The sequence below is a fragment of the Phaenicophaeus curvirostris genome, chromosome 6 (assembly GCF_032191515.1).
Source record: "Phaenicophaeus curvirostris isolate KB17595 chromosome 6, BPBGC_Pcur_1.0, whole genome shotgun sequence".
NCBI classification, from domain to species: domain Eukaryota; kingdom Metazoa; phylum Chordata; class Aves; order Cuculiformes; family Cuculidae; genus Phaenicophaeus; species Phaenicophaeus curvirostris.
This window is the reverse complement of record NC_091397.1, coordinates 49,889,568-49,916,976: the sequence shown is the minus strand read 5'-3', so window position 1 is coordinate 49,916,976 and position 27,409 is coordinate 49,889,568. Positions and strand designations below refer to the sequence as shown.

General features: G+C 40.2%; 1 protein-coding gene across 5 annotated transcripts in view; it reads right to left on the bottom strand.

The window, feature by feature from the left end:
* The window catches only part of THRB (thyroid hormone receptor beta), a 171,559-nt gene that overhangs the window by 66,575 nt on the left and 77,575 nt on the right, over positions 1–27,409 (bottom strand). Inside the window, exon 1 of one of the 5 annotated variants that reach the window (XM_069860127.1) lies at positions 9,149–9,197. The exons of the other annotated variants lie outside the window; for them this stretch is intronic. The gene's annotated coding sequence lies outside the window, so the exon portion shown is untranslated. Of the gene's footprint in view, positions 1–9,148; positions 9,198–27,409 lie in introns of those variants that run through there. 5 annotated transcript variants of the gene reach the window in all.

Genomic DNA, 27,409 nt, shown 5'->3' with positions numbered 1-27,409 from the left:
ACTGTCTTTCCATAATTCTTAGCAGCAGTAATCACACTTCTCCAGGTTTTTTATCTAAAACGCAGACTTTACTTAGGACCAAGATATAACATTTGATAGCTGTAGACAAGAATAATCACAAGTGAAGCTCCTCTTTACAATAATCACTGGCTCCCTGTTTCAGATGGGTTGGGTAAAATTGAGATTCCCAACTAAAATACTTTGACTTTGCAAATAGAAAAAAACAACGAGCAGTCTGATCCTGAATCATAGCCTGATCCTGTTCTCATTTAACTCAAGAGAACTTCTACCCACTGCTTATGTTCTTTCACAGAAAAGCAGAGATAGCTCAAGGCAGCAGGCAAGGTAGGCAGCTGCCTAGAGCAGAAAGCTGCCTACACCACCCAGGAGAAGATGGAGCACGGTGCTCATTTGCAATTCCACAGCCCTCACTTGTACACCGTCTCACAACTCAAATGCACTGACTGAGATCAAGGGCTTCAACTGAAATTTTACCAGGCTATGAGTACACATTGTTTATAAGACTCAGCTGCTCTGGAATTGTAGAGCTGATTTCTGAAATATTCTTCAGTCTTACAAAATTTGTATTACCATGCAATTCACCTCCTTAAGAAATTTGCATTTTTATGTATTCACTAAATAAGCCCTCACTTGATGCTGGGGAATATTTGTTTCTCTCAGTATGCTTTCACAGCTGCTGGATATTTTGTTTCACTTTGTTCTCCTTTTTAAAGCCATGTAAACCAACTCCAGGCTGATTTCAGTTCCACGCTGCACAGATTTCTCCCAGAGAAGATTGACATTTTGCTTTCTGTGGTTTCAAGGAATATTTAGATATTTTATATAAAAAGAAAAACAGCTTCAGCAGGAATACTGAAAGCCCCCCACCATGGCCAATGCTACCTACCTAGCAAGGAAGCACAGAGCCGGAGATGAAATCAGAGATGAGAGACAGGAACAGAAAAGACTCAGTGCTACAAGCCTGATCTGTTGTGCATAGGGTATTTCCTCCTGCTTTTGGGAGACAGGAACAGCTCTAACATCCCCAGCTCCAGTAGCAAGTGCTGTCAGCCCAAATTCACTAGCCTAGGGGTGGGATTATCTCCCACTCACGTCCAAGGCACCTTTCACTATGGGCAACTGGAGCAAGTTCATGTATAAGTTCCATAAGGAACCCCAAGAATCAAGCCTGAAATAACCTTCAGATTTGAAGAAATATGTGTCACAAAACCAAAACCTTCATGTGTTTACCTACGAAGGACTCCTGTACTGCATTTAGCATTTTGATATCCAAATAAAGTCACTGCGCTTAGAATTTTGATACCCGAATAAAATCACTGGTCTCTCCACCTTCAGAGTTCCTTCAGCTTCTTGAAGGAACGTAGCCCATGTTCAGTTTGTCAGTCTTTCATTCCCCCTTCACATAGACTCCTAGCATTTTGTCTTTCTGGTCTTCCTTAAGAGTCAGGAAATTTAAAGAAATCAGTGGGTGTTTTTAAGCACTTTAGTTGCCAAAGTATGACTTGAATGGTTATAATGTGATTCAACTCAAACGAGTCTCTCTGTGTCCTTACCATTTAAAGATTACCCAAAAGATTACACTTCCTTAGAGCTGTTTGTAACACCAAATCAGACACTTCAAATGAAAATCTGCTATCTGCAAATTCTTAGTCAGAAATCATAGCAAGTGTAATTAGCTTTCCAAATAAAAACATGTAGGAAACAATTTCACCAACAAAGAGGAACACTTAACAGGAATCCATTGATTAGAAGACATCAAAATTACTATTATTTATTTCAGGGGTTTTATGTGATAATAATTTCTCGTTAAAAAACAAGCGGGGCTGTCACAAAAATACTGTCAGGGACTTTAACTCAGAAAAAAACCTTTGGATGTTGCCAAGAGAACTGGGAACATTTTTGGAGGGGAGCATATTCTGAGCTGTTTTCCCACATGGGAATATTTTCCCAAAATAAGGTCAATAGCAGATTCCCCCTTTAGGGCTTCAGTCTTTTAGCAATGGTCAGTCTACAACCATTTACATGAATTTTGATGAGCAAACAGAAACCTTAAGTTTTGAAGCTGGTTGCAAAGGATTTTTATTTCAGTATAATGACACATTGCAGAGTATGTGCTAACGCTCTCACTCCTTCTCTATACTGCTATTACAAGTTAGTCTTCTGGTAAGGAAATCTGGGTTCGTTAATCTTGCCAATCCTCTGCACTAGGTCATGTGCTGCTCATTAGGGACCACAGGCAACCAGACTGTCTCAGCTGATCAGTTATAGAAGTTAGAGAAGGCTTTCCCATTGCTCTGGTAGCAAAGACAGAAAGTCTGCCACGATCACAATTCTCTTCAGAAGAAGAAAAGCAACAAGTGCTAATTAAAGAACGTGCCATGGTAGGCTGTAAAGCAAAGGGCATTCAGAATGAACGCTGGAGTGTGAAGGATGGAAAGCTTGCTTCCTCTTTCCAAGAAACATAGCAGAAAGTTAAGCACCAAATAACCTCTCTGAAATAGTACAATCTGCATGTATTTTCCCAGTTTGTCTATAGCAATGAAACATCCACAAGCCTTGCATTAAGAAAGTAATTGCAGCTTTCAATTGGCTTTTAGCATTCCAACATTTTCCCAATGCAGGCATCAGCTCCAGTCCAGTGGTGGATTTACTTCATCTGTCCATATGGACAAGCTAGCAGGGTGGGTACTCCAAGTAATTCATGAGTAGACTTGTAATAAATGCAGGATGGAGCAGTGAAAGACAGAAAAGTTTGAAAGGGTTTTCATCTTGTAGGATTTTATATAAATTCTGGTATACTGCAGGTTACCAGTTGGGACTATCATAGCATGTCTTGCATGAGACAAAGTGACCACCACACCAGATGGGACTCCGAGAGATTTGCTAGTTGGGGTATATCGTTTGTAAATGCAGGTCACCTCACAGTAGCTTCAAATGCCATACCTACCCTAAGCAACCTTTTCTATTGCCCACCTCTTCCTTTGAAAAGCATTTTTCCCAGAGTTCTCTCACTGCAAATTCAATTCTCAGTGTCCTGCTATATCCACAAAGTTTCATGGGAGCTATTATCAAGGTCTTCCCAAACATCATTTTGTAAAAGTAAGCAGCTCTGCTTTGCTAAATGTTTATTTATAACTCAAGCTTTCTGAGCCTTTGATATTTCTTGTTACTCTCATCTGACTCTCTCCTGTTGCTCATTCTGTCTCCCACAATTCAAAACTGGAGTGGGCACTCCACCAGGGGCCTCAGCAGGACAATATAGTTAGGTACATATTTTTCAGTCATTTCTTAGGGCAATCTTCACATTAAACATCCTGGATTATTTCCTCAGGAATAAATCTAATTTCAGTTTAAAGTAAACTGCATAGAGATTACACTGAAAGAGGAATAAAAGTATCCATTTATGTAGTTCACCTGGAGTAGCTACTCCATCTCAAGCTTTTAGATGACATTTTTCCAAATTAATGTTGTCAGTATGTGCACACACACAAATGTACGCATCTCCCCGTTTCAGACCTAATGTCTAGATCCATCCTGTATCAGATGGTTAAACTTTCCACAGTTCTGCACTTGAGTGACAGCTACCAAAGACAGAAGGAGAATGTCAGTCGGCTTTTAAGAAAATCAGACTTAGCTTTGCAATACCACGTTTTCCAGCTATCTAGAAGGTATCTACATTTATTTATATTACTGTAATGGACATTTTTGTTATTGTAATGGATTAGATGTCATTATTGTTCACCTGAGAATACATTTAAATTAAGTTTTCAATGTTACTTTACAGGATTAATCAACACATCACAGCACCAATTTTCATTCACAGTGCAGAAAAGGTCAGTATGAAAATGCTGTATGCTAAAAATGGATCTGCTCTGAGTAATGCCCTATTGAGTTAATGAAACTAGATCCTGAAGACAAAGTTTAGCTTTTTGTTTTACCTCTGATATTTTGAATCTGTTCTACAGACTAACACTTGATTCAAAATGTCAAGGAGAAAAATGAGAAATTAAGTAATGCAGAAATAACATCTTTCACTATGCACACACTATTTATACAGTGGCAATCTTTGCATTAGTTTTTCCATTAAAAAAACCACACTGATTATCAACAGAAGTTTATTCTGCTTTTCTTCAAGTTCAATCTTTTTCTGTTTAAATTGAAGTATATATATAAATTGTAAAATTACTTATTACTTCTATATGTATTAAATGAACACTAAAACCACATTATCATACACTTTTTTTTTTTTTTTTTGCACCAGGGAAGCAACAATAATCGTTTAAGCTACTCAAATGCAACTACATAATTCTGAAGAGTGGTGTGGTCAGTGTAATTGTAGAATCATTTGTAGGTGACAAAGAACTTTTTCTTTGTTTGTTAGAAATTCAGAAATTATAACACCATATAAACCACGAAACTATAAGTGAAATCATCCAAAGACCAATGACTTCATAAAAGCTTGATTAGAACATTTTTTTCTCCTATTAAAGACCCAAAATCTTCAGATGGATATAAAGGGAAAAGTGTAAATCACTAAGTGCAGTATGTGTACCACACAATGTGCAAGTTTGTATTTCAGTTGTTCTCTTAGTTACAAATAAAATATACAACAATTGTTGTACCTGCAAACAACTATAGCAAAGTGGTTAATTTTACATATTTATGGAGATGCTACTGGTGCTTAATAGCTGCAGGCACACGTTTTGCTGGGTAGAATTGCTCAGGAATAAATACAGGATTTGATGTGTACAACGGCCATATGCACATATATCTGAATCCACCCATTCAAAAAGTCCTCTGAGACTAACACATCCTGCAATAAAACATAACAGAAGACAGACATGCTACAGCAATGTACACATAACTTTCCCCAGCTGAACTATCCTTATTTATTAAGGAGGGCTTCTGTTCAGCATAAAGCTATTCACATGAAATTTCATACAGATAGGGCTTTAGTCTCCTTATTTTTCAGATAACGTTCTTCATACTTTTCTTTCTTAATTACCAGTAAGAATAAGGGCTAATTAATATTAGAAACATGGAAAGGAATAAATTTCAGAGCCTATCTATTACAGGGGTTCAAGATCATGCCAAAAAAGTTGCATCTAGGATGGAAAATATTGTGCTGTTACATGTGCTCCAGCATTACAGGCATGAAAATCTTACCGATCAGAACAAAGATCACATCACTTGGATGTAGTCCTACATAGTGATACATGGGGAACATGTCATTTTTCTCTGTCCCCTTCCTAAAAATTCCCAACACTGGTTTTCGACCTCTAATGGACATTCAGTTGTTATCTTTATAAAACTATCTATTAAACAGTAGCACTTTTTTTGCTGAGTGTTTGCTAGTCAAATATTCCTGCAATTCTTCTCCATGTAAAAAAATCAACATTTACTGCCACTGAATTTCTTCTGCCACCTTATTACGCGGTCTCACATAGTACTGCCAGACCCTTCTGCAACTCTTCCCATTCAACTCTAGCACTGTCAGCAGACTTTATTACTTCAATATTACCCCCCTTTTCCGTACGTTTAACCACCCAGACACTTGGACTGATGCCTACAGGACTCCACTGGTGACTTCCCTCCATTGTAAAACTTGACCATTTACTCCCCGTTGCTTCCTAACTTTTAACCTGCTATTAATTCACAACAGGAGTTTCCCTTTCATCCCACAGCAGCTTTAATCCTTTATAAAACTTCAGGAAAGAACACTACTGAAAACTTTTGGAAATCCAAATAGATTATAACCAGATCACATTTTTTCCCCAAATCATTGCCTCCCTTGGAGAACTAGGTAGACTTGTGTATTTTGATTCTCCCAGTTAACCCATCCTGTTTAGCTTGCATGATGAACAACACAATCCTAAATTATTAATGACTCCCTGTTTCCCTTCATTCCATGCTGCAGTGCTGAACTGTAGCTGTGGGCTGGTAGCCCTCATCATATGGATCAGGTCTTTACATTCATGTGACAGAGCTTGGCTGTCAGAAAATGAACAGTTCTGAAGTATGGAAAAAAATTTTTTTACAAGATTATTATTTCCCATATCCATTGTTTTCTTCCCTTCTTTCTCTGAATGCAATAAAAAATAAATGAAGGAGAGGGGATAAATAAATGGGAGAGGGGAGAAAGCTCTCAAAAAGGAGAAGGTAGTTTTCTTAGAGTTCATTGCAAAGGAAACCCAACCAGCCTAATACTAACGGAGCAGTCCAAACTGATGGGCTTCCAAGCTAACAGGTGACTTCAGAGCTCCAGGGGACAGAGGAGAAGGACATTTCCCATGCTATTCACTAAGAAAATACGTTTTATTGGAGTGACTGTGCACCACTCCACTATCACCTTCCCTCCCATTGCCCCATTCCTTCTATGTGTTGGATGGCCTTCACCCAGCTTGACAGAGACACTTCAGTCTGAAAAACAGGTTCTGGCAAGCACCACAGCAAGGCAGGAGCTGGACAGGGAGGAAGAGAAGCTGGCAGCGTCTCCTTTGAGTGGGAAGCCAGGAAGAGCGAAGCACTCACTGGCTGCAGCCAGGTGCCCAGAGAAGGAGCAGCAGGACACCATGGTGGCACCCAGCCTAGGGTGACCTGCGTCACAGTTGGGAGGGAACAGGCACCATTTGGTGGCTTTTTGCATAATTTCTCTCCACATCAGACAAAAATCCTTCCTACTGCTGTTGTATTTGTTGTTGATGTCTCGTTAGCCAAAGTTTTGAGAAAACCCAGTTCAGGGAACGGGGGTCATGTACCCCCAAGACCTGCAGCTTCTCAGAGAAGCTGAAACACAGGTGCAGGCAGGGAACCTGGAATACCCAGGCACAGCCAAAGGCTGCAGGGCCACCAGCTCCCAGCAGCTGCGGAGCATCCTATTTGCTGGCTTACACAACACCAGGCACCTCACCATGGAGCAGCTTGTCAGGATAAAAACAGGGTCATCAGGTAACTATCCCTCGAGTCTAGCACAGTCTTACCTAACCCAACAGGTTTTGAATTGAACTTTTCATTCAGAAAATTGCATTTTTCCATTTAAAACGTCATTGTGATGCTCTGTTAACAGAGCTCTAATGTATTTCGCTTCGTGTTGGCACATAGCAAGAAAGCAACATTGTCACTGTGTACCTGACACTGGAGTGGTAGGTATAGGCTGATGATTTAATATTGTGCTCTTACTGTCATGTCTAAAGAATTTTGGCTGGGTGATAAAGCGGATAGCAGACAAAGGCCAAAGTACAGTTATTCACACCCTGTTTTATGGTTTGGATTTTCTCATGTTATGACACGAGACGCAAGGAACACAGCAAAAAGGCTTCTATCTGCCAGAACAGAGAAATGCAGAATTCCTAACACAGAGGAAAAATCCATGGTGATATTACAGTGCTCATCTTTTGAGATACTCATAACTAATTGAATACATTCATAGATACAGACATATGTTTAGATGCACAGAGAAAAACAGAAAAAGCTTATGTCTTATTCTAGATAAGAACTGCAACATGCTGAAAATGGTTCACTTACAATGTTCTATGTGCAACATGGACGTCTTTTTAAAAGTCATTATACTGTTACAGCTTCATGTTCATCCAAAGAAATTATAGACAAATTAGCTAGTGCTTACTAGATGGGGTATTTCATCTTGGCTTTATGATTATAATCTCACAAAATAATTCTCATGGATCAACCTTGGTTTCGAAACGCTCAAAAGTAGGAATATAAGAACCATAATCACCTTTCCTAAGCATGTTTTTCAAGCAAAATCTAGGTTCCAGTTCCCTGGATTCTAATCAGTTACTTTTCCCATAACAGTCTGAAAAAGATCCCAAATCTGAAAATAAGACAAAAACTCTAAGAACAGTCAGGTCTAGAAATGCATGTTCCATGAGAACTTTCACTCTAAAATAAACTCTTCAACTGTGTATAAGTTTTTAAAGAAAGTGAAGGCAAGGTCTCAGCAAATCAAAGCGCAAAATTGGAAGCAGGAGGGGTGGGAAAAGCTTCCACAAATTAAACAATTATACGCTACAGAACTTTGCGCATACCCACATATAGGTAGGTCAGAAAATAAAAACACATGAAAGAGTTGAAGAATGAAATAATGTAAGTTTTAAGAGCCAAGATTAATCAACCCTTTTTTCCTTTGAAAAAGAGCAGTTCAAAAAAGCATCACCAAAATGCAAGTAAAATGCCACAATAGAAAGTTGTATTGTGTACCAACAAACACTTAGTGTTTGAAGAGACATCACAAAAAGTGCATCACAGACTTGAAATAGATATTTAATCCCACAGACAATCCTTAGTTTAACTGGGTACAAAGAAAAGTGGTTTAGATGTTGCTTTCTCTATGTTCAATTCACAAAACCAGGCATTTGCCTTGATTTTTTTTTTTCCTGCTGGTAACAAACCCAGAAGAAATAGGGGTGTGCTCTTTTTGTACATCGACACATATCTTTGCTAGGTTAATCTGAAATAATTTTTCATCCTGTATCTTTGAGCTGCATGCATAAATCTCAGAGGGGCAAATACTGTAGATAAAACCAAACCTGATTTAGAAACAGCCTTTTTGCCATCATGTATCACAAGCAGAGGATTTTCACTTTCCAGATCACAAAATACTAAATAATGAAACATTGTTTGAAAGGTTCACATTTAATTCTTTAATAGCATCCTCAGAGATCTCACAACTCTTGCCTAATTTGGGGGCAATAGGTTACAGCAACTTTTATTGCTGCACGGGACATAGTTCTGTTTTTGTGTGCTTTTATGTTATGCCAGAATTGCCAAAATGCACATGAATAAGTTTAGGGGGATTTCTGTAAATCACATTGTATTTTGTATGCAAACTTTACACAAAACTGAAAAGAATTTAACAAAATGTCCTCGACAGCCTGTCACAGAGCCCTGCTCGGCATGTGAGAAGGTGGCAGTGATCTGACCTTGGCCGGGCTCAGCGTTTGCCTCTGCCTGCCTTGTTCTGGCAGAGGAGAGCCCACCAGAAAACTGCTTGCTTCTTTCTTTCAAAAGGCTCTCTAAAAGCTAAAAGGAGGCACATTTAGAAATCAGTCCACTGGCTGCAGCAGAGCCTGCAAAACAGCAATGGAGAAAAAGAGAAGAGAGGACTCACCAAGATACATCCTGACGTAGAGAGGACAGTTTTGGTAGCAAACCTCAACATTCTGGAAGTTAATACTCTGTTTCTCTTCTCTTTTCCTTTCTCAGTCCCCCCCACTCCTAATTTCCCCATTTAAGGGAGAAAATAACAAGGCAGAAGACGCCAAGAGACTTTCATGACATAAACAATAAGCCCTTCCTGTGCCAACATTTCCTTTAAAAACACTTGCCAATAAAGCTCCTGGAGGCCAGCAAGAGAAAGAAATGCCGAAACAGCCGTGACATGAACTTGGCGTATTTTCTGACTCACTCACTTCCCTTGAGACAATCCCTCCAAGAGAATGCTGAAGGATAATGGGGAAAGAAAATTTCTTCCAGTGAGAAGGACTTCAGCTGCCCGTGCTATACAAGAGAACTGCCAATTAACTTTATTTCTGTTTACCTATAGCCTCGCTCACGCAGCCAACTCCGCTGCCATGTTTCCTGACTCACACGCTCATGTTTGCACATTCATCTTGTAATCCTGACGTCTGAGAAAGGCAAGGAAATTTAAAAAAAAAATACTAAGAATCCCCAACTCCAAATAATTTTTGAACAGCAGAGAATAATCAGTAATTGCTAAAGGGTAGTCAAACACTTGGCTGCTTCATCTATTAAATCTAAATATCCATTTTCCCTTATTTCTACTATTTATACTTCTTTTATTTTTAGTGCCAGACATGCTAGTCTATAAAACATTAAGGATACTCATATATCTTTTGTATCTGTAATGAAAGATTGTCAAGATTATTTTGTCTTGTCAATCCATCTCATTTTGAGTAATACCATGTTTTGAAAACAAAATGGGATGTTAAGAACCAGAAAATAATATTTCTTTGGAAACTGGCATCTTTCATGCACCAACATGTGTTTGTTCACTCACTCACTCACCCACCCACCCACCCCTGGGGTGCAGTCACCCCCTGTGTGAAGTCCCTTGCAGGCAGGAACATGGGGGATTCTGCTGTCTCCTTTCACTTGTGCCTTCATCTTCACTTTCAGTGCAGGAGTCTCTCCCCAGGAGGCTCGAGCCCTGCTCCAGAGGGAGGAGGTAGGAGGCAGGCCAGCACCATGCTAATGCCAGGGATGCTCCTCCACTGCAGGGTCCTGGCAGGTACTCTTGTTGTGGACAGGGGCAGACAGGCAAAATGGGGATCCCCTGCCTTGGCTTCAGAGCTGCCACCCTGCTGCACTCCCCTCTAACACCAGACAAGGCAGCTAACCCCCACCTCATCTGATGATAGACCACGCACAAACTTTTGTCGCTTTGCGGGGGGTTGTTTGACTACTGGTCTCAGGCTTGTGATGTGGAGACATCAGCTCTTTATTCCACATGTACCCAGTTCAGGGGACCATGCAAAGATCCATCCATCCCTCTACACAACCTTTGCACCCTTGTCGGTGAGCTCATGCTCACTTTCCATTTCTAAGACATCAGTGAGCACTGCCAAGTGTTCCTCACTCAGCTAAGGGTTGTTACTGTTGCTGGGGTTTCTTTGGTTTAGCACTCAGCTTCTTAGATTAGCATCAGGGTATCACATATCAAAATAACCACTTACGAGGATTTGCTGGCCTGCTCAGAGTGAGGGTTCACTATACCTACAGCTGCATAATTTTACAGTACTGTAGTCTGATATCACACACCCCTGGTTTCTACATTCTAATAGTTTGCTTGCTGCTTTAGAAAGGGCTAAAGGGTCTCCTGAGTCTCCTCCAAGAGCCTGCCTACCCCTTAAGACTCTCAGCAATCATATCTAAGCCATTGTAACCTTACTGCATGATTTTATTTTGGTTCTTCTGGTGGTTTGTTGGGGTTTATTTTGCCATTCCCAGCTATTATGGCTGTGCTGATAAAATACTGCAGTATGCGATAATGTCTACAATCTACATTAAGAGTTATCTAATAGCTCACTTTTACTCCATCGTGACTGCTGGGCACCTTGTCAAGACACACATATATATACACAGTGCAAGCTTCTTTTTTCTTAACCATCCTTTTCTACCCACTTGCAAAGTTAACACTGGTTTGTTTTCATCAAAACCTGAAAAAATATATGTTTTTTTGTAACACCGCCATGGCAAGCCATCTGTGGTTGGCTGGCAAACTCTGAAATTCAGGGCTAGAGCAGAAATATTTAGGAGTCCAAAAAAGCTGACTTGCTCAAGAAATTAAAGCCTTTCTGACAATCTTCCAGAGAGCCCCTGAGGAAAAGGGAGGGAACCAGAGAGACTCAAGGAAAATGGATGGGAGCCCAGCATGGAGAATCACGCCAGAAAGGTTCCTGGCCAAGAAGGAAGGTTGGCAAGTAGACAAATACAGGCTTTCATAGGCAGCATTGTAAACAAGACATTAAAAATATTAATCCATTTAGATTTCAAGCACCAAGATGAGATTTACTTAAGAAGCAGAATTACACTGGTAATGGCTCCTCAAACATTTCAGCTCAATGTCAAAACTTTTGCTCAACTGTATCAAGTGAAAATACAAGGAGCTGTTGACGCTGCAATATTCAAACATTCAATCGTATGGCAGGGCTGGAAAAACACAGAGGAAGGCGAAGGAATGCTTGAGCCTTGGGCAGAAACTCAAACCCTCACAAGGAAACTGCATTCACAAATTATTTTTACCTTCATTTCTACACCAAAATAAGAAACTGAAGGAGCGAAATGGTTTCTTAAAACCAAGCTTCCTTTCAGAAATCTTTTTAGATAAAACGTAAATTACCTCTACTGAAATAGCTTGTTTTCAAGTAGACACAGTCATCTAGAACAGACTGTATTTTCATGTGAAAGAAAGTTTGAACAACTACGATTTTAAAAAAAAGTTTCTTCCCTCTTACAGTACTCAGCATTGTCTCCCCTTTGCCCTTCACAAAACAGACTTATTCAAAATTACCTAGTATTTTTATTTTTTTACAAATGCATTGGACAGGTCATTTCCCTCCAAAGCACAGAGACATTCAGGACAACCGACGTACAGAAACACAGAAGAAACACTTGTTTTTTTAGTGCATATGGCACATGCCATGTCACCTTAAGCCTGACATGGCTAGGAGACTAACAGAACACCTTCTACATGCTGGTGGGTAGGGTTCTAAAGCTCATCTACCAAAGGGCAACCATGTCAAGGGAGTCCCACAGGGAAAACTAAATGACTTCAACAATGAGAAATATAACAGTTCCAGTCACAGAGAGTCAGGAATTGTAAGATTCCTGTACTGGGTTAAAGGAAAGACTAATATTTCTTGAATTAACGAGGGTGATCCCTCTCAGAAGTCCATGTGCAGAGCCTGTGCTGGTGAGGTCTTTTTCCCCTCTCTGTAGGACCGACAATAATTGTAAAATGCCACACATGAAGCGACTGAGATATCTCCATTTGAAGCACTAAGAGCATACTGCAGAAAAGGCTAACACTCTCCATTATCTTCAGTAACTTAAAAAATCATTTATATAGTAAAAAGGACAGAACAGCGTCCCTGCTCTTGCAACCTAGGATATACTACACTTCCCTCAGAATTCTATTTCTTTTCAGGTTCCTTAAAAAAGAACAAAAATGAAAAGATTACAAAAAACCCCATGAACACTAAGCTCTTTTCCTTGCTTATATCTGTAGCCACTCATAAACTTATCTTAAGCTTTCCATGGCATCTGAAATGGAAGATCTGAGCAAAGGAAAACCTCAAAACACAGAGTTAAAGGAGGAATAACTTCCTTCTGCTTAGGAGTGAAAAAACCCAAATTAGGTTTCAAGAAATTTTATAACAGTTTAAACATTTAAATGCAAATGCAAGTAGCAACACATGAATTACAGAAATTCTGTAGCACCCCTGATGTTATGAATCATACTATGAAATTTGCTTTCTGCACTCTCAATGTAACCAGAATGACATATTGGCATCTCAGATCACAACCAGCACATTTAATACCATTAATTTTAATAAGTTAGCATCCTATCTCAGATGCATCTGTTCCAAAATGTTCTAGCTGAAGGTATTTTTATGAAAGCTATTTGCCTATTACATACCACAACCAGTGCAACTTCAGAGTCCAGGGAGGCATTTTCATCACACGAAAGGAGAAACCATTAGCAAAATGGTGCTTGGCAAACACTAGTTCACACACTGAAGCTGCAATGTTATCCTGGCTTCCCTACCTGTTAAGCATGGGACTACGTTCAAAGTAAACATGTGGTCATAATTAAATAATAATTACACCTAACATTTGTGTAACACCATTCATCCAAATAGTTTCAAGCATTAGGTAAATCTGTAAACAATGGGTCTAATCCTGCACCCTTTACTCACATAATATCATGCAGTTCAAACGGACTGTGTAGATCTTGTCTACACACAGACTTAATTGTTCTCAATTAACTCCATGTGTCAGTGCTTATTCCAGTGTATCTTGCTCCTGTTTAGCTTAATTCTCTCACTGCTTGCTACAGGTGAACATGCTGTTTCTACAGTCTCACTGATTTAACAACAGTTTTATGGACACTTTCCTATATGGATCCCACAGGACTTTTCAAATCTTAACACAGCCTCACTTCTCCTACATGCTTCTAATAAGAAAATTATTCTTTTACAGATGAGTCAAGTTCACTTGTTAGTCTGCTTTAACTGACCACTGCATCTGATTTGCATCTCTAAGCCCAGGACATACAATTTCCATTCTCATACCTTAATCACATAAATAGCCTTCTTCATCCCTCATGCTCCAGAGTAAAACCACAGGAAATGGTTAAGAACAGGGAAAAATTCTGCAGTTTCTAAAAATAAAATACATTTGGAAGCAGACATGCTCAAACCACTTTTATGCATCTGTGGTACAAATGATGTCTGTTACAGAGATCCAAAGTTGTTAAATGAGTTTAAAAAAAAAAAATCAAAACAAAACTGTAGACCTTCCTGACATTTTGGTGTCAGTCTGCCTTGACAGTCAAGCAAGCAACTGGGGAACAAGGTAAGAGACCAGGAATAGCCAAGTCAGTTTGGTTCTGCTATGGGCACTTACTTAACTACCTTGCTTGGGCTGCAGTTTCTGTAAGTCAAGCCAAATCATCTGTTCCTCTCAAGGATCCTTAGAAATTCATAAAAATCCCACGCACAGACGAAAGTCACTGTCACATCTCACTCACATTGATTTAGTATATTTTTGCATATTTTTAGTATATTTAATACATTTTACTTCCAATTTTAATTTTCCTTTGCAACAGGTATGTTTAATTTTAGGTCTTATATGCATTCCATGTAATTTTGGGACTTTGGCACACATCAGAAAGCCTTTTTTTTTAGCACCAGACAAATGCACTGTAAAATGTCATCCACTGCTGAATTCTTAGCAAACTCACACTAACGCGGCAGTGAAATAGAGTGGGGTTTTCCTCTTAAAATCTTCTAATGGGTTCAACCATTTCCCTGTTGTGTTCATTCAGAAAAAAAATACAATAATTGCCTCACCTAAGCACAATCTGGTTGAACCTAAAAACAATCTAGTGTCACAAAAAACGATCCCTACTATAGAATAAACCCTGAAAAAAGTCACTGCAACTGCTTACACGCTGTGGAAGCATTTCTCATGAATTCAGAAGAAGCTGTATGGCTATTAGATAGTAAGGACACAACTCTCTTTGTGCACTGATAACACCTACACGTACGCATACTCAATCCTGTATATAGATAGTATTTGTGGATCATATATGAGTAAAAATTTGGATGTTAATGGTTCAATTCACAAAAATCTTCACAGCTTAATTTTAATATGCAATGAAAAGGACACGTTAATTAAAGTGCATTGTCTTCACATATGAGGGTGTGGTTGGGGAGTTTTGCTTATCTTCTCAGATGTACAGGCAGCATCTCTGGCAGCACAAACGGGTAGGACAACTCTCTCATCCTGTCCAGCAAAATGCAGCAGAGATGCTATGATGTCTCCTCCCAGGATACCCAGAGCAGCACTGCTTCGCTTATTTTTGCAGTGCCTAAGAGAGGACTGCAAGCTGTAAAAGCCAAGCAGTCTCTCTCCTTCCTCATGGACTAGATCTTGACAGTGCTGCAAAGCCACAGCAAAATTTTGAGCTGAGGCAGAGAAACCAACAGCAACTCCATTCAAAACCAGGCTGTAGCCTCCTCTGTTCCTTATCTGTGCTCTTGTTTTGGGGTCTGGCCAGAAAGAGCCCATAATCCTGCTGGCAAGAGCACCTCTGGCACTACTCCACATCCTCACTTAAGGCAGTAGGGACAGGCAGCACACAGTCCAGACAGGGAAGGGACCCTGGAGGAAAATGGGTGTCATGCTGCCAGGCACTGCAGAGCTGCCTATACATACAGAAACTCTTAACACTACCTCTTAACAAATCTATAAGCCTGGAGAATTTGCTCACAGTAAGCTTTAAGTCATGCCACACAGGATACAATTCACTGTTGCACCTCTCAGCAAAGCACTGGAACAACTCATGCAAAGCTTTGGTAGAGTCTTCTCGTGGCACTGAGTTTCAGCCAGGAGGGCTGAGAAACTACCTTATGTGAAAATGAGCAGTACAGTAAATGAAAGCACACAGGACAAACAGACTTGGCCATTTGGATTTCCAGAGCTGCTAGTGAGTAAAAAGCAATTACCAGACTTGACACAATGGCAGGCTAGCTCATGCTTTCAATTCACTAGCAGCGGTACTGGCATTTGCTAGGGAAGCTTTTATGTTTAATGCTAAAAATGCAGAATCAAATCTGCCTGAGACACAATGTATGCTAGTCAAAAAAGCCAAATGTTTTAGCTGATATTATGGCAGGTTATAAACTGCAACAGCTCAGGAGTGTTCTTGATAGGAAACGCAGCAGCTCCAGATAATAATAACAATTTCAGGCATCTTAGCTAAATGCTCCTGAGTCAGTTGGCTATAAGTCCATCTAGAAGAGATACAAAACAATGTTCATGGGCAGGAAGCAAGTCAAAACTTTTTTCTGAATCTAATTAGGATAAATAAAAGTACAAACTTCAATTTTTCTTTCATTCTAAACCAGTCACTTCTGTTTGCTGTAACTGCATCTCACTATCACTCCCATAATTTATTTATCATATGATTCACTTATAAACACACCCTGTTACTATCCAAGTATATCATACCACTGATTTTAAAATTTCATGCGCTGCTACCTTGGGGCTGTTGCACCTCTGAAGATCATAAAATCGTTTTGTGGGAACAGACCTTTGAGATTATTGAGTCCAAATGTACCTGTCCACCACTAAGCCATACCCCTAAGCAACCTGTCTTAAATATCTCCAGGGACAGTGACTGAACCACCTCCCGGGGCAGCCTGTACCAGTACCTGATAAGGCTTTCAGCGAAGAAATTTTTCCTGATATCTAATGTGAACCTCCCCTGGCACATCTTGAGGCCATTTCCTCTCATCCTAGCACTTGTTACTTGGGAGAAGAGACCAACACCCACCTCTCCTTTCAGGCAGTTGGAGGCAGTGATAAGCTTTCCCCTCAGTCTCCTTTTCTCTAGGCTAAACAACCCCACTTTCCTCAGCTGCTCCATGTAAGGCTTGTTCTCTACGCCCTTCACCAGCCTCACTGCCCTTCTCTGGATGCACTACAGTGCCTCATTGTCCTTCTTATAGTGAGGGGCTCAAAAAACACAGGTGTCAAGGTGCAGCCTCACCAGTGCTCTGAGTACAGGGCAAGGATGACTTCCCTGGACCTGCTGGCCATGCCGTTTCTGATACGAGCCAGGATGCCGTTGGCCTTCCTGGCCACCTGGGCACACTGCTGGCTCGTGTTCAGTCGGCTGCCAACCAACACCCCCAGGTCCTTCTCTGCCAGGCAGCTTTCCATCCACTCTTCCCCCAGTGTGTAGCTGCACAGGGTTGTTGTGTCCCAAGTACAGGACTTGGAACTTGGCCTTGTTGAACCTCATACTGTTGGTCACAGCCCATCAATGCAGCCTGTTCAGATCCCTCTGTAGAGTCTTCCTACCCTCAAGGACAACAACAATTCTGCCCAGCTTAGTGTCATCTGCAAACTTACTGTGTACTCGATCCCCTCATCCAGGTCATTGATAAAGATATTGAACAGAACTGGACCCAGAACTGAGTCCTGGGGAACACCACTTGTGACTGGTCTCCAACTGGATTTAACTCCATGTGCCAATTTTTCACTGAGCAGGGGGCATGCATGTCCAGGCCAGTGGCAGCCAGTTTCTCAAGTATCACACTGTGAGAAGCGGTGTCAAAGGCTTTACAAAAGTCTAGGTACACTACAACCACAGCCTCTCCCTTGTGCACTAAGGAGGTAACCTTGTCATAGAAGGACAACAGGTTAGTTTGGCAGAAGCTGCCCTTCATTAAACCATGTTGACTGTTCTCGATCATCTGGTTGTCCTGTGTGTGACAGCACTCAAGGTGACCCTTCCTGGCATCAAGGTCAGACTGACAGGCTTGTAGTTCCTGGGTCCTCCCTCCAGCCTTTCTTGTAAATGGGTGTAACTTTTGCCAACCTCTAGTCAAGTGGAACGTCCCCAGTCAGCCAAGACTGCTGGTAAATGACGGAAAGGGGTTTGGTGAGCAACTCCGTCAGCTCCCTCAGCACCCTTGGGTGGATCCCATCCAGCCTCCATAGACTCGTGAACATCCAACTGTCCAAGCTGGTCTCTAATCATTTCCTCTTGGATCATGGGAGCTTTCTTCTGTTCCCCTTTCCTGTCTTCTGGCTCAGGGGGCTGAGTACACAAGGAATAACTGACCTTACTATTAGAGACTGAGGCAAAGAAGGCATAAGTACCACAGCCTTATCCTCATCCTTTGTCATTAATGCTCCCTCTCCATCCAGTAAAGGATGGAGTTTCTCCTTGCCCCTCCTTGTGTTGTTAATATATTTGTAGGAACATTTTTTATTATCTTTTACACAATTGGCCAATTTAAGTTCTAGTTTGGCTTTAGCCCTTCTGATTTTCTCTCTGCATGACCTCACTTCATCCTTGTATTCCTCCTGAGATGCCTGCCCCTTCTTCCAAAGCTCATAGGCTGTCATAGATGTAGTCCTCCAAATCTCTGCAAGCACTATGGATTCTGAACATCCCCATGGTACATGTTTCTGACATGGGAGAAAAGCCAGCATACAGTAAACATTCAACTAATATCAAAACACTTCTTCAGACCTGACCAAAGTGCTGGTTGCATTTAACACCAAATAATGAACAGGTAGAAGCCAGTCTTTTAAGAGAAATTACATTTCTGAGTAAAACACAGGCCAGATTCTGACGAGATCCTCCTGTTGGTCTGATTTCACTGGCTTTGATGGATTTTCCCTAGGCTAAAATTGTGCTGTGAAAGCAAGACTAGGTAAGAGTTCAGTTCTCCACATAAGACCTCAGGTATCCTGCATGGCCTCCACTGGCCGCTTCAGACCCTGTATGGGTCTGGGTAGGTCACATGCAGCATCAGCCAAGCTAGATGCTTACCTTTGGTCATCTCTCCATTAGCCAACTGCTCTTTCTAAAAGATCTGAAACCCGGACAATTGTTTCCTTCAAATTTCTGGTGGGTTCGGTCTTCAGACCTTTGAATATCCTAGACATATTTCTCCTCTAGCACCACAAACAGAACATGAATACAGTGATTTCTACAGATCTCATCTCTAAGCAAAGCATATTCCATATGCTTCTCAAAAGAAGCTTTGATACCTTCTTTCTGGGATGCACACATTCAGCCATCAAGAAAAAAAAAATCCACCAGTGTTCTCAGGTAATTTCTACCTCGATAGGTTATAGCAGAGACCATTAGCCATACAGAAGCAGTATTTCTTTGCTATTTATCTTTGAAGTGCTGCATATCCTGAAATCTCAAACCGTCAAGCTAAAACATTTTGTGAAAAATAAACTAATCAGCCTCTTTTTCATGGGATGGGTATACTTCAAGTTAATAACAAACTATCCTTCCACTGTGAATTCTTTTTAACAAAACAATTAAGTAATCTAAAAAGAAAACCTGAAAATTAGGCTGAATTTTAAAATAAAACACAAAATGGGAAGTTCCTACCTTATACCTCCAATCACCTTCTAATAAATTTAATGCAGCTGTAGGAGGGCATTTTCAGAAGGGAGGAAAGTCCTAGGAAACAAAATGCTTTTAGTAGAATGCTGAATGGTTTCATTGAGTATTTTTAGCCCGGCCTCTTGAGATGCTCTGCAAACATTTGCAAAACTGTAAAACAGAGCCAGAGTTATGTCACTATCTTTGGTACAAATAATTTGTTAGGAACTATTTCGTTCTGGCACATGGATATATCAAGAGAGAATCCATGAACTGGCTTGTTTTCTTTTGGATTAATGTTGTTTGTCAACTGAAGGCTGTCTTTATGAGGAAGGAGCAAGGAGCCAAGAAGTACATTTCACCATGCCAAAATTAAAGGGAGGAGTTCAGCAGCAGTCTTTTATTACCTAATTAGTTTTATCAAATGACACAGATCAAGTAACAGGAGATAACTAATAGGAAAAAGGAGTCTAATGAAAAAGTAAGTTATCAGCTGGATGCTCTCCAGAAAACAATTATCTCTCTAGGTAAACAAGTACTACTGTTGGGAGGTCAGACATAAAGTGTAAGGAATTGAGGTCTTCTCAGGATACAAACCCTCAGTGGAGTTGAAAAGGAAGAAAAAAGTAGTGGGATAAACTACACTGAGAAGAAGGGATGACTTGTTATTAAAGGAGCTAGTATCTTTGGATGAAATTATTCCTATCTGGCCTATAGGTATCCTACCAGTTACTTATTTTTTCTGAAACACAAATCAAGTACAGTTTTCCTGATTAATATCTCTATTCAAAATGAAGATTAGGACTACAATAAGAAAAGCCACATTCACCTGCTCAAGAACAAATTACCAGAATAACATTTTTACAGCTAGCAGAGGAGATGGCAGCTCGCAGATCTTATGTTATCTTGATTGCCCTCCTAAGATTGGAAAGGATGATCACAAAAAAAGATACAGAATTGTAGGTAATATTCTGCTTCATCCAAACGTAGTATATGGGAGGTATTTAGCATGTACTTAGGCTTCCTTTTCACTATTTTCACAATTACATGATCTAAACTAATCAGAAAATTTAGACTCATGTGGCTTACATTCAGGTTACATCAACTTTTAGTTCCTAATTTGAACTATACTTTCACGTTTCCCATAATTATTTGCCTATCTAGTATTTACTTAAAATACGCAAAACTTATCTGGTTATTTTAGCTAGTAAAATGGCACCAGTCACATGTAACAGCACGAAGACATTTAAGAAGCCTTGCTAGAAAAAAAAAATCTAGAAATGAGGATTTAATTGACTAAAGACTTCTATCTGCCAGCAGCCTGAGGAAAAGCAACACTGATTTTTATAAACATTATTTGAGAATTGTAAGTGATGCAACAGAAGAGTTTTATTTTGCTATTCTTTCCCTTCATCCTTCCTTGTCTTCCATCATCGGTTAATTTTAAAACAGATGAGGCAAAGAATTTATGGGAAAATATCCTATCTCTTCAGTCAACAGTTCTACCCTTACCACAGGGCTGTGGGGACCACAAGAGAGGTCCTCACATTAGAGATAAATGATGTCCCCATTAGAGATAAAATGTAGTAAGGAAAGAACCTAAACATCAGTCACTCTAAATGGAAATACCAACCATTGCCACCCCAGAGCTATGTTAAGAATGGCATAAGACATTTATGAGGCCTTGGCCCATCCTGAGCAGGGCTGAGTAACACTGCCAGGGAACAGCGATCCTTTTGGTTCCTTTCTTTGCACAGAAAGGCTGAGCTAGGGACATAGTCCTATTTCAGGTAAGACATCTTGATGACCCTGCATCCAGCTGAGAGCACATGCAGAGACAGAGTCTTCAGCCTAGATTTAAATCCCTGATCCAGACTGTCATGATACTTTCCACAGGAGCATTGACATTCCCAGCAGCCTGCACATGGAACAGATCATGACCTCTCCTCTGTGTCTGCATGGACTTAAAAGTCTGACATTGGATTTTGGGATCTCTATAATAAGACAGTCCAGGAAAAATAAAACAAAAAAGAGAGAGCACAGTACGGGAATGCAAATGAGTGAGCTCACACAGGCACAAATAGAAAGCAGGCTTACTTGAGGAATGAAATAACCAGAGGATGAACTTACTCCATCTGCCATCCACCTTTAAAGCCCTGCAACAGAAAAGACTGTAAGATTCATAGTCTTCACAAGTCTCCAAGTGACTCCGCATGGAGCAGGGATCCTCTGCCAAAACCAGTCAGCAAACCTCAACCACTGCAATATCCAGACCTGCACATGGATGAGGTCACTGGCCACGATCACCACATAAGCATGTGTGGTGCAGATCTCAATGCACACGAGAGCCAACTTCTTCCCTAATGTATGATCTTCCATTCCCACAAACCAGTATAGCATTACTGTACTATCTCTTCTTCTCTCCCCACCCTGCCACCGCCTCCTTCTTGTTCTTTCTTCCATAATTTCCTCCTACACTAGGATCGACTGCAGTGCACAGTGCCATCGTACTGGGGCAAAATGATTCTGGGCTCTGCCCACCTTGAAAAGCCTAGTGGAGGAGGAAAAACTTGTCTAAATCAGGATTGTGTGCCAGGACAGTGCACAAAATCAGAAAAGTAACCACCACTCCCACTGTGACCAACTTAAGGCTTGGTGAACCACCTTCCCTCTCCCAAAGAACTTGCCCAGACAACAAATTACTATTTTAGCTGCACATCCTTTCTCTTATAAAGGATTTCTGGCAGACTTTAATCATATGTGTGTGCACTGACACTGAATTTTCAAATGCTCTGCTTACTTGTTTTCTTTTGGTCCTTTCCCTCCTGCGCACCTGAAGCAGCAAGTTTCTAATATATCTACAAGAAAAATTAGGTAGTAGAGGTTCCCAGGTGCCCAAAAACACTGTTTAATGCTGGGCAATTATTTTATGGGTTTAGTTAGTCCCCCCTGAATTCATACGACTCTACCTATACCATTGTGAGAAGACTCTTCCCATAAGTGGGTATACAGATCAGGGTACAGCCAGAGTGATCTCCTGAGATCATCATTCCTCCATGCCTACAGCATTCCTGCAAATATCTCCTCTGAAAATTATAAGCTTTAAGGCAGTGTTATCTGCATACCACCCTCCTTCTCTCCATTTCCCCGGGAAGTTTCAGCCTTCCTGCCCCAGGACTCTGACACCACATTTGTCCCAGAGGCACAATTTAAACTTATCAGAACAAACAAGTTGAAGGAAAGGCTTACTACTGCTTTTGCCCTAGCACCCTAGCAATTTCAGTCTGGTCCCAGGAGTACTAAGGCTAGATGCAACCCCTTGCCAACCTGCAGCCACAGTAAATACTGAGACCTCTCCATAAAGACTGAGTTGGCTTGGGAAACATACCTGAATATAGGAAAAAAAAAATGGATTATAAGGAATATGGGCAAGAGAGGCCATCCAAACTAAAAAGGCCTCACGCTGGCAACCTAAACAGAATAAAGTTATCTATGCTTAAGCTGCAGTTAACACCCACGCTCATGTGCTGTTTTCCACAAGGAAAAGCTGTGAATAAGGCCATAAAGCAATAAATCACATTTTGTTTTGGATCAGCTTATTGTTTAAGACACACAGACACAAATATCAAAGGCTTTTTGAAATTAACAGTGAGTGATTATGTGAGGCAAACGTAATAAAAAAAACAAAAGAGTCTCTTAGCTAGGGGTAGATAATATTCAGCCAAAGCCTTCCTCTGGCTCCTACAGAGAACAATGCAATATGGAAATAAACAAAATTATGTATTAGAAGAATGAAGACTGAAGGCTTTCTGCTAAGTTATTGCTTTCCTGAATCATTACTTGCAAGACAAGTTTTCTACGTCACAATAGCATTTCAATTACAAACCTTTTATAGGATACAGTTACTGTGTATTTTTGAGGATGGACAAAAAAAAATACAATTATTCTAATATGCATAGTAGTAATAGTTATAAAAGACACTGATCACTTGGTCCTCTGCTGTTATAAAACTCAAACTAGGCAAATAGATGATAAGCAATTAATAGGTTTAACAACACATACAATTAGCTGCAGTCACATTAAGACAGAGTGATTCTTATGCACATTAAGTGGATTATTTAATTAAGTGATCTACATTTTAGCAGAGTGCACTGGATAAGAGTGTGTGCAAGCTGTATGCATGTTGACAGAAAGTGTTCTTGCAAATTGAACACACATAGGTGGGAACTGTGATATAGCCTATTACCAAGGATTATCCACTACTTCCCATAAGAACCGATTTTCACTTGCTTATAATTTTGCCAGACTAATTGTTTGGACTGCAACTTTCCATGGTGGATGCATGCCTCAGGCTATTATTTTGCTTACATCAGCCAAAACTGTTCAATGATTTCCACGGTAAAAGCCAAGAAAAAAAAAGACATTGTTTTACAATGAGAAAAAAATATCTGGTAGATCGTCCTTCAAAAATTCAAACATCCTTCATGTTTCAAAGAGGCAGGGGAAGTGGCTTTTGCCAAGTCAGTTAAACCAGTTTAATTCTGATGATACTTCAAACCTGTGCAAACTTGGTGAGAGGTGCTGGATAAGGGGTTTATGCTAGGTATGCTGACAAGCATCATTGTCATGGGAGGAGAAGACAGTGAGATGCCTTCCCTGCCACTGCTGCTGCCCGTGCCACAGCGACGGAGGTCAGGTGGGGCCAAGATTGTGGGGCTGACCCACGCTCCTGAGGGGAAAAGCTGTGGAAAAGAGGAGAAAGAAAGTATACTTGGCCCATATAGGCTGCTTGTGAAAAAAAACAGGATCCACCGAAGAACAGATTAAAAAGAAGAGGATTTATTTAGCTGACTAAAGTGACTTGGATAATGAGTTTACGATGAAAAGAAACAGCCAGGCAGGGTCAAAGGCGGAGTACAGCATTCGACTTTGCAGACTCTGCGCTGCATGTGTACAGCACTAAACTAAAAGTAAAATGCACTTAAAAGGATATCATAACACGATAACTCAGAAAGGAACAACACAAAGCTAATGTCCTCAGATACCAACTATAATATGTTATCCCTCCATGCAGGTATCCTGCATCCCCATAACTGCAGTCAGAAATAAACTTCTGTGCATCAGAAAATGCCTCTTTTTAAAGGGTATATAAACTTACCCCCATTTCCATGATTAGAAACCTATCTATAAAAATAAAAAAAAAAAAAAAAAAAGATTTGAAGTACCCCATACAGCAATGAGGCAGGTAGCTCTTACTGAGATTTTAAAGAAATCTATGCCTTTGAAAATCTTCTCTGTTTCCTTACAAATCCATCTATAGACAACTTCAATTCAGCAGTCCTGGGAAGAGGACGCTGATGCTACCAATCTCGACTAAGAACAAAATGTGGATCAAAACCCTTTGGAAGGGCAAACAGTGTGTTTATTTTATAGCTACTGTGTAGCCCAGCACACACCTCCTTAGGCACCTACTACCCGGCTGTCGCAGCAGCAGCAGCGCAGAGCCAGTGCAAGCCAAATCCTCATGCAGACCCAGCTGAGTGTTTGCTCCTCCGTGGCTGTGACATGCCCGTGCACCTAAGGTCACCCTGACAGAAGGCAGTGGCAAGGACAGGGAAGTCCTCAACTGCCGTCCTCTGAGGACAAGCCAGCGGGATGAGCACTCTGACTTAGCACAGGAGAATTTTTGAAGGTTTACGCTGATTTCTGCAGTGATTCTCAAGCAAAAGCCAGAAAGGAACTGCAAATGTTGGTTAATAATTTACCTTTCTTGTGTTGGTTGCTCAATATAGTGAGGGTATTGCTCACGGAACTACATCATGGTCCGGAGTTGAAATGGAATGAAATGAGGCAGAAAACGTTCTGTGACTAGGGATTCAAGGTTGTACCCAGAGATTACTTAGAAACAGACATACAACTGTATTAATTTAAATTACTGATTATAATTTTGTTTTCAATCTACAGCTCACTTCCGATGTTGCTCGCTTGTCTTCATTTCAGCTGTGAATTCCACTTTCCACAATTAGGTGCTTATGCAATTAATTAGTTTAAAAGGCAGAAGACGAGAAGGAATGCTGGCTGTGCAGTTGGACCTTGCTTTTCCTCCTACTCTGTACAATATCATATATTCCCACAGATATAAACTTCAATATCTATTATGACAACACTATTTTCATTGATTATGTGCTTATTAATGCCAACTTTCCTTCAGTGAAGAAGATCCCCTTCTCCCAGGAGAGAGATTATTTGCAATTTCATAATAATTGCGGTGTCTCTTAAGTACTTCTAATTTTAACAGGACAAAGTACATCTTGTTTTACAAGGACAGCAGAACCATTACAGCATTACATTGAAGCACAGTGCTACAACATTTTCAGAATGCAAGCATTTCCTTAGAGATAGAAGAAATACAGATCTATTTTGGTGTGAATTATTTTCATTATTATTTAAGAACAGAAACATATTGCAACTCTGCATATCATGCATTTAAAAAGACAAATACATAAACTCAAGAGACTTAGAGAAGTTAGGACACTGAATAATTTTCTTCCATCATTTTAATACAAACTATCAGAAAAATCTGAAGAATTTTGATGATGAAGAGAACATAACTGAAACTTCATGAGGGATGTATTTGTCAAAGACAAACCTTCTACTCCCCAGTCTCACTTCTCCACTGCATTAAACTATCCCCGTTAGCACTGGCTGATGTGGCAGATGCTCCCAATAATGTGGCAGAAGAGTGGTCTCAGTGGGTACATGGCTTCTCCTCCCACCCAGTTCTGGATGCATTCAGTCTTAATACTTGTCACTGTCATAATTTCTTCCCTACAAAAATTAACTCTAGAGTCAACAGGAAAATCAAATAACATATAGTATAATTTACACAGCAAATTCTTGATTTATATTTTATCTAATTGCTAAAGAGCCTGCTACAGTCTTGCTAGATCTGGCCCAAAAGTTACTGTCAACAAACAATGGCAAAATGTGTATTGATGCACATAAAGTGCATAAAGAATTGCCTCAGAAAAGCAACACAAAGCACCAAGTGAATTGGAAACTGTCTGTGAAAGGCAGAGGGCATGCACTGTAGCTCTTTCATGCTCTGGTTGTTTTTTGTGAGGTTGATTTCTGTATAATTAACCATTTTTTTCCCTCCAAATAATTTCATTTGAAGCTCTGTTATCATTTTTACCCCCTCTCCATCCTCCTGCCACAGCCACATAAAGCAGTCCAGCTTAAAATGGTGACAACTGAAACATGTTGCTACAACAAGAGTCCAAACTCTCTATGTTAGCATAAAATCCCACCCTCATCTACCTCCTGCTCCTCCTATCATCACAAGAATGAAAGAAATTAATAAACTGTAACTCTCAGTCTAATAGAGCCTTGGCCAAAATTCAAGCTCGATAATTAATTACATTCTGCCTCCCCAAATTCCCACACTAGACCGACTAAGAGAAATAACACTTCTTTTCGCCTCCTACAAAACAAGTTTTTATATGGCTAATGGACATGGCATTCCACCTCTGAGGGACTTGAGAGGTTAACTGGAGAGAAATAAGAGATATTTATAATACTTGGATAAGGAGACAGCAGCAGATAAAGGGGAAGAATATTGTAGTAAGTTTGAAGTGTATGTCAACCCAAAAGCTGAGCTGTTGTTCTCTAATTACACTTTCCATCAGGGAATAAAAGCACACATGATCATACAGCACAGGCATCTGTTGGAACTTGGTGTCTGTGGGACTACAATACAGACAGAATGATTTGAGATAGAAGAGTATTTGGGACAGTCAAAATAGGGTTATGAAAAGCTGATAAATCAGTAAGGTAAAAGACACTTAAATATAACATTAGAACTCTATAAAACACAGAAGGCATCCAAACCACTTCAGTCTGACGAATATGGAACATTAACACTATACTATGTTCCTAGACAGCCACAAAACAAACCAGTACCTCATGCCACTATTCAGTAAATTACCAATGCATCATGAGAAGGAGAACTATTACGATACTCATGCTACGTAAATAACATAAAACACTCATTGTGCTGGTATTATAATTGGAATTTTCTTCCGAAGCCGATAGATGAACACTATAACCTTAAGCAGCACTCTCACAAGATTTTATTTATTGTGTATTTCACATGTATTTGTAAAGGACTTCATTAGCTTCTTTCCCTTCTGGTACAGAAGAGCG